This window comes from Zerene cesonia, chromosome 10 (genome assembly GCF_012273895.1).
Source record: "Zerene cesonia ecotype Mississippi chromosome 10, Zerene_cesonia_1.1, whole genome shotgun sequence".
Taxonomy (NCBI): Eukaryota; Metazoa; Arthropoda; class Insecta; order Lepidoptera; family Pieridae; genus Zerene; species Zerene cesonia.
This window is the reverse complement of record NC_052111.1, coordinates 301,691-310,981: the sequence shown is the minus strand read 5'-3', so window position 1 is coordinate 310,981 and position 9,291 is coordinate 301,691. Positions and strand designations below refer to the sequence as shown.

The 9,291-nt window shown below is 34.5% G+C and overlaps 1 long non-coding RNA gene across 1 annotated transcript; it reads left to right on the top strand.

Moving 5' to 3' along the window:
- The first annotated feature begins 573 nt into the window (after positions 1–573).
- LOC119829670 lies at positions 574–7,629 on the top strand. Its single transcript, XR_005287816.1, has 2 exons — positions 574–653; positions 7,148–7,629. It is a non-coding gene; the product is annotated as an uncharacterized LOC119829670 (long non-coding RNA).
- Positions 7,630–9,291: the final 1,662 nt, after the last annotated feature.

The following is a 9,291-nucleotide window of genomic DNA, read 5'->3' as shown; positions in this document are numbered from 1 at the left end:
GTGTGAAGTGTGAATTACCTACTTGAATATTTAATTATTTCTATGCAACTCTTCGTTTCTTTAGAGTCTTTAATTTCGTTTTTGTATAGAATTCAAGTCACAATGGTAGGGGGCAGCTCGTGACCTTTGCTATAGTGGTCGACCTGACAAATTTAGATAATACTATAGAGAACTGTTATTAAAATATTTATAAATACATATTAGGGTTCGTATCATAATGGATTCATACTTTCGCCATAGGACCTGTGGACTGCTTTAGTGGGGCGTATTCTATAAATACATGCAATGATCATTATAAAATCATTAAGATCACCAAAATGATCTCTTTGAGTTCATCAATTAATAGGCTCAAACTTTGGTTGGTTAATATCAAATTAAAAGTTTATAGCACTTCTTCGTGTTTTATGAAGATATATCTATGATGATATATATATATATCTATCAGTATAAATTATCAATTTTGGACATTATTCACAGAAAAGAATCCTGAGTTTTGTGAGAATATTCTTTGATTTATTTGTTTTAATGTGTAAAAAAAATACTATTATTGCTGCTTTCAGTGTGGGAGTCTAGCGAGTTGGACCAGCCCGTGCCGGTGACAACCCCGGTAGAAGATCGACATGAAATAATAGCATGCTACTGTTTTCCGTTCGGTGAGTGGGTAAGCCGTCGGCCCATATACATTTTCCTTCCCAGTATACAATACATTAATGGGAAGGGAGAGGGACTTTTTCCCCGTCTTTTTATCCTTTATTCCTTAAAAACCGGCAACGCGTTTGCAGCGGCCCTATTTCTGCAAATGGTCATGGATAGTGATGATCATTTACCATTAGATGAACCATTAGCTCAGTTGCCCGATATCACATAAAACATAACTTATCAATGAACGTTACCTTTGATTTCATCCACTACGGCTTTTACAGCCATATTTAAATCAAGTCACCGTCACTAATCTCGACTCGATGACTTTCAACCCCCGGAACATGCCGGGTTTAGCAGAGGATACAGTACCATAGACCACATCTACAGTGCAGCATCATCATCATCATCATCATCAGCCCATATATGTTCCCACTGCTGGGACACAGGCCTCCTATGAGGGTTTAGGCCATAATCCACCACGCTGGCCAAGTGCGGGTTGGCAGATGTCACATGTCATCGAACTTTTGATTCTTGGACATGCCGGTTTCCTCACGATGTTTTCCTTCACCGTTTTAAGCAGTAGTGATGTTATCCACATGTGCAGATAAATTGAAAAATCAATTTATTTCCTGCACGCTCGCCCGGTATCGAACCCCGACTTATCGATTTTGAAGTCCGAGGTTCTCACCACTGAGCCACCACTGCTTTTTTTTTACAGTGCAGCATATTATACAGAAAATAGTGTAGTGAAAATAGTGGAATAGGGAAAGCTGCTGTATGCAAGCTGATTGCATCGAGACTTGGTCTGTTCTGGAGTCCTTGAACCATGAACATACCCAAAGATAGTGGCTCAGCGAATGCGCTAGTCGCTTTTAGGGGTAAGTGATAATAAAACAACGGGAAATGAAGATTAGACCGGGAAGAGTGAGGAACAGGAAACGGGCCTCCGGATTTTGTCGCCGAAAATGTTGACCAATGCTTTAGAGAGTATTTTATGACGTGCGTTTTTATGACAGGAACAGAGTCGAACATACAGAAAAGATTTTCATCCCTTCTTTCATAGAATTACAACCTGCAGCTTTTTTCTTACTCAGCAAGGTAAAATATATCAAATTGTGCCCCCTGGATAACTGACGTAAACTTTTGGATATGACGTTTTTACGTAACGTAAAATTACTGGTAAAATTGATTATCCAGATCTACTTAATCCAATAGATATATCTGTACCTTGTTGACAGAGGTGAAGTATTAAAAATCTTTTTCTTTTGCCCTCGTGTAATACTAATACAATATATAATTCACCTATAACAAGAACTTTAAGGCATTATAATTCATTGTTAAATTTAATTGATATTGATATTGATATTTATTCTGACAGATGGCCTGAAATAAAGCATAAGTGGGGCAGCTAGCACCGGGGAAGTACCACACTATACAATAATAGCATACTATTGTGTGTTCGTACGGTTAGTGGGGGAGCTGGAGGCCCGCGTCCTTTTCCTCACCCATATCAGTCCATTCCTTCTTTCCAGTTGTCAATCCTTTCTTATTCCCTTGCCCCTTAATAGCGAATAGAGCATCCGCAGAGGCACTACCTCTCCAAATGTTTATGGGCGGCGGTTAAAACATGAATTGAAGACCTTGTATGCTTGTTTGAACGCCCTGATCTCAGAACTGCTGGTACGAATTGACAAATTGCTATTTTAATATTTTTCCATGTATTGAGGAAGACAATTATATAAAGGTATACATTGCTATGACATTAATTAATTAATTATTACCTATTTAGATGCTACCTATATGATTGTGTGCGACGGGGGTGAAACCGCGGGGCACAGCTAGAAAATTATTATTATTTTATATATTAGTGACAAAATAGATTTGTTAAGAACGTTGTTTGTCAATGAGTTGCATATGGCCCTATGTCTTATACATGTTTGCACTAGGCACGTTTGGATACGATACGATATGCTCCAGGGCTTGGGGAAATGGGAAATGCGACTAGATCGTAGATACTAGTGAGGTTGAGTGCACACGTGGATTAGCATCGCCCGTATATATGTGCTCTAGATATTATTCAATTATATTAACTCATAAATTCATAAAAGTTTTGTAATGTCGATCTCGCTTCCTCGCCTAAGCATGTCAACAACAGTGAAATAAAGTGATAAGTAAATACATTATTATGATGAATAAATAAATAAATAACTAAATTTAAGAACGGAGTAACACGTTATTCTTATTTCTAACAGTTTATTTGCAAATAACCGCGCGACCTTGAAAACGTTTGCCTAATGCTAATCTGTCGTCACCACAATTTAACGTATTTTGACGGAAATTTTAAATAGATACTTCCTCCATTCTCCATAATGATATGATAAGCACCATAATAACACTCTTAGTAGGACAGTAATTACACGATAAAGTAAATAGTGGAGTAATGCTCCTTACAATGTCTTACTGAGATGAAGGCTTAACGTCATCTCCAATCCAACATTTCTATATAATGCATATGAACATTTCTATATATTAAAATTCTGCACTCGAAATTTAATAGGATATATTACGTGCAATTGCGTTAAAGTCGCACTTTAATATTATATTAGCACACTTTTTTTTGAAATTCTCGTTAAAAAATAATATAAGCACGGAAAGGAAAACCAGCTGTCGCGTCATTTAACTGGCCTGAGGGGTTCTTGCATTAAAATTAAAGTAGGTACGAAACTCTCTTCGTAACAGCTAGTCTTTAATAAGAAATAAGGTCACTTGACATTTTGATTTAGGTCCAAATATATTTGCGACGAAATTGTATGAAATATCAATATTAATATTAACATAACGGTTAAGTTATCATGAAAGTTTAATACATGGAAGCTGTGCACGCTTTGGCGCGAATTGTGTGTTCGCACTGCGAAAAGTACCACACCCCTACAGATGAACGGCGTGAAATAGTAGCATGTAAAAGAAACTGAGTTTTGTTCAGTGAGAGGTCTATATCCTTGAGATAGATAATTAATAATACTTGTGTTCTTAATATAAAATGTTGGTCAAATCTGAGTTTGAAAATCCAGTTCGTTATTTATTTGTATTCACAGATATTCTGTCTACTTAAAAATAGGTATATTTATCGGAACCGAAATTCACTTCTTTCTGTACTGATTCGTGGGAATTTTCCAAAAGTGTTATGAATGCAAATGGTTGTTCTCAACGTTTTTATTGCTGTTCAGTTCAAAAGAAAGACGGAGACAAACAAAAATAAGATATGTCGATTGCAGCAAAGGGAGGGGTAGGAAGATAAATTATTCATGAAAACAAAAAAGGGATACGGTTTTAGCTTTATTTAAATTCACACTTCTTTGATGGTATAATGCAAGAGATTGAGCTTTTTGAATTCCAACTGAATGTTGAATGGAACATCAAAGTGTTGCGAACCGGTGTTCAAAATATTGAGTCCGTAGTTCGTAACATTGTAACTTTGCAAGTTATATGCGGTTTCTAATCCCCAAGGCCGGGATTTGGGGTCTGTGAATAACAAATGACAGATTGTGTCCACAGAAACTATTTGCGGTTTGTATCTATATGATTGTGAATTTAGCAGTCGTGTGAAGAAGATATACCGCAGTGTACCCAGAGCCAAGTACGCTTAAAATTGTTTCTTGTATTGAAAGTTTGTTTAAGGTCACGTTTGAACTGTGCCTTAGATATATTAATGTTTTGCTCTCCAATTTTAAAAGCTTTTTTCGACAAATAATCGCAGCAATTTGTAGAAATGAATACATAGGTGTATAGATTATAAAATAGAATTTAATTCATTTATTTATACACCTATGTATTTATTTCTACTCATTGCTTTATTCATCATCATTTAATATATAATAACATTGATCTATAAATAAATGAACAGTAGATAGTTGTATTTTATCTAAAATACAACTTTTCTCAAAAAATAAGAGATCGCCACGTAAAGTCTTATAAAAACCGTTTTATTATTCAGGTAGTTACAAGCTTTTAGTATTCATAGCGTCTAATTTCGGACAAGAAACGCTCATTCAATATGTAAAGCGCATGAAGTGCATTCCCAACGATGCTAGTTCACATTCAATTAGGTCGAGATTAAGCGATTCAACAATGGATTTAATCTATTGTTGGAGCAACGTGTCTTTAGAAGTTAGAAGTTTGTACGTAATCTAAGGACGTGTTAATCAATCAGCTTAAGCTGGGTTAACCACGAAGACAATGGATGTTACTTGCAAAGAAATGTTTTTAAAGTCCTATCAATCGTTGGCATTATAGAAAAAAAGCATTGTGCGCTTATATAATTTTCGACTTTACATAAATATACACAAATATTATTTATATACCACTTTTTGCAAGAAGCGGCATTCACTTAGTGATATTAGATTTTTGAACGGGTACAGATTGAATTTTTCAACTCGGCGTTATAGGCAAATTCCGAAACTATAGGGAACATCGAAAAGCGCTGGATGGAGACACGAGGCTGATTAGATTAGATTTTTGAATCCATATTTCCAGCCGAGCGTGGAACCACTTTGAAAGAAAATACACCCCATACATTATTCCACCAAACGATAGAGGATTGTGTAACTCTAATAAGGAACAAAGCCTGAAAAATGATTACATACGGAAAAGGCTATGCATATATTGGAAATGACTTGCTTCACTTTGCACATAAAGTAACACACAGCTTTTCAGTGAAAACCAATTCGAGCTATTGTTTCAAGAAGTTACACGATTTTAAAAAATAAATTTAAGTTCGCAAATGTTATGTTATTATTGTTTGAAAACGAAATTATTTCATTATTCAATACAAACGATGATATTTATTCAATTAATGTAATACAAGAGCTGAAGGAATGAAGAACAACTGCATTAAACAATTCGTTATACGTAAGTATCCAACTTCCTTTCCTACTTCCTGCTAATATTATAAATGCGAAAGTTTGTAAGGATGTGTGTGTGTTTGTTGCTCTTTCACGCAAATGCTACAGAACCGATTGCAATTAAATTTAATACGTAGACAGCTGGACAACTGGAATAACATATAGGCAACTTTTTATCCCGATATTCCTACGGGATACGGACTTATTCGGGTGTAACCGCGGGGCGCAGCTAGTCTTACAAAAACTTAAAAAAAGAATAAGCCGCACCATTGTCTTATGATTTATTTTACTTATTTACGTAGAAACGAAAAATATTTACAGTGAATGCAAAAAGAGAAGCTACTCCTTGTTACGTGAACTTCTATCATATATAGATGTCATAAAGGATAATACTCGGAAAAATAATAATATATGTATTCCTAAAGGTCGTGCAATATGTTATTTCTGCAAACCAACCGCAGATTGATGTTCCCGATTCAACGTTAGTTTAATTTGTGTATTATAATTTCAGTTTTAACTTGTTCAAGGCGTTTTTAATTTCGTAGTATACGAATAAACGTTTTACATTAACAAGTGTTATTATTATGAATTACTTAACTTACTTTTAAATTCAATTGTAATTATATTATTATGATATTTTATATTTTAAAATTGAAACTTTTATACATTTATTTATTTATACCCATATTATACACAATTTGACACATTATAAAGACAGGACGATCAAGTAAACTAGGTAGGTACTAGCCTTTGCTATAGGCGATCGACGCCTTCCACTCCATGAGACTTTATAACCTTTTATATGATATTTTAAATTGCTTGGGTGAAAAAATGAATACATACCCTTTTTTATTTGCGGGCGTTATTTCGATAAATTATCACAATATTGACAATAACAATGACATTACTAAGTACTGATTTACTAAGTATTTTTGAATAAACTGCATGAAATAATCTATAAACCGATTGTTCAGCCATTAAACGACGAAATCTATAGCCAAGCAATATAAAAATGTAAGCCTAACACTTTACAACTATTTAAATTATCCGCATTTCGTTGTTTGTAGACGCCAATAACGATGTTACGAAGGTCAGTCTCAAGGGAGTGCCCTTGCCTTTTCCTTGTTAGTCCCTAATCGTTAAGTCCTGTGGTTAAGTCCAAGTGGTCGTTATGTAAACATTTGCAAATTTATAGTAAAGTACAACAATAGTACACCTTGAAGAGGATAGAGATCTATACCTATATGATATAATGATTGAGTCCAAGATTCTGTCGATCAAACAGTTTCTTTTCAGAGAAATTGTTGAATGTTGTTGAATGTTGCTGGGACACACAGTTCGCATTATAAATTAACTAGCTGCGCCTCGCGGTTTCACCCGCGTAAGTCCATATCTCGTAGGAATATCGGGATAAAAAGTAGCCTATATGTTATTCCAGTTGTCCAGCTATCTACGTACCAAATTTCATTGCAACCGGTTCAGTAGTTTTTGCGTGAAAGAGCAACAAACGCACACACATCCTTACAAACTTTCGCATTTGTAATATTAGTACGATAGGATTGTAATTTTAGACATAGATTAGACAATTTTTATATCATTTTTAGCGTGGGTGTCAAGCATGTCTCGTCACGAATTGGGCCAACTCGCAACGGGTAAGGAATCACACCACAAAAGGTCGACGTGAAGTAGAAGCAAGCTACTATGTTTGTTCGGTGAGTAGGCGAGCCGGAGTCCCGTATCCTTTTCTTTACCCTTCCTTTATTTCCATCATCAATCCTTTCACTATCCCTTATCAAGTAAAGTTGGTAATTCATTTGCACAGGCATATAGCCTCTGCAAATATTTATGGGCGCTGCTGGTCGATACACGCTTCACAATCGATCAACTGGCTTCTTTGCCAACTATCAGATAGAAATAATTATGTACCTACATTAATTATGTATATACATTCATATTATCTCGTATATTAATTTTAAGCGTATTAATGTTAAATGAGTCCTTCCTTTATATTATATTCATATGTTTTTTTGTAATTGTATTAGCAAATACCCAACCGTTAACAATCCTTTGTTTATTGAAAGTACTAAAGTATTATTAATACTAAAGTATAGTATTGAAAGTAGTAAATGAAATAATATTATCTATATATATGTTTAAAATTACCCTTAATTTATGAATCGATCCTTAGAAAATAAAATTATTAATAATCTCTTTATATTAATATTTATGTTTTATTTATATATTATTATCTATTTATTATAAATTTTTATTCTATTTATGTGTGGTCAGAAAAGGAAAAAGTTTAACAAATATAATTTATTCCTAGACGTGTAAGAGCAGTTTGAAATGGGTATCTAAGTTAGAAAGCGTCCTTATCTTCTAAATCGGTGGCACGCTTCAGGAATGGCAGATACGGCACGCAGCGGTGTCGTTCCGTAGTATCCTGGAGATGAACAATATGCTTTACTTGTTACAAACTCCATTATAATATTTAAACCACTTCACAAGCATTCAAAGTTATTATCCTTTCAGGTCATAGAAGTTTCAATCTGGCAGTAGAGTTCTCATAAAAATTTGTAATACTTAAAGTCCATCAATGTTTAAAATACATTTATTTAATAAAAATGAGAAGAAGGAATTGACCAAATATTTTAATTAGTATACCGTCAAGCGAATACTATACATAATCACCTAATTTCGTAGTCAAAAATGATATTGTAATTGTATTAATTGTATTATATATATTTAGATTACATGTAGTTGTTCATTTAATAAATAGCATTCCGCCCATGCTCGCTCCTGGTACATGTATAGCCTATAGCACTCATCACTCATCCAATGGAGAAATAATTTTTTAAATTAGTCCAGTAGTTCCTGAGATAAGCGTGGTCAAATAAACAAAATTACTCGTCATATCTATAATACTTTCATAAGTTTAAATTAGCCTGATAAAGTAGATAAGGTATGAATAAATTAAATCACATTTAATATTTCATAAGTGTCCTTTATTATTTGCTGTATCTCATTAAAGGTTAATCGATATATTCTGTATATAAAGAACATAAAGTTAATTTCCCAAACCCTATGTCTGTTTCTTATTTTTAACTGTAATTACATATAAAAATTTCTCGAATGAAGTTTTACTGTAAATAACGCAGAAATGTTACATATCCGTCTGCTCCCACAGACACACGCATAAACTACAAACAACGATTAGCAGCAATGAGTTTGCATGGCACTTGCCAGTGTCCACTACCGAATGGTTCTTTGTTTGACGCGCGCAACAAGTGCGGCGCAGATGCGGCGCGGAGAGCTGTGGCCGCATTGATCTTGCCTGTTGCTCGAAGTGACCCCCACCCGGGCACTATGGCAGTCATCAGACCTGTATGGTAATGGCCTATTTACTCGGATGTCTTCATACTCTATAATCTTTATAGCCTATAGTTGTGGTGAAGGTTTTGACCGTTGGAGCGTGGTTGATCGCACTCGAATATTCTTAGAAGTAGTTTTTTTTTAGGTTTTAATTGAACTAGAAATTAATGACAAAAGTGTGACTGACGAAATAAATAATATTATTTGGATAATGCAGCATAAAAATCATGTAGAATTGTTGGATATAAATTGATGATTTAAACATAGATCCAGTTTTTTACAGCAAAAATAAGTTATTGTGGGCATTGAGCATATAATTACAATTTCCAGGCAACATTCGTATGACATAAAGCAATTGGGCAATTTCCGGCACTTT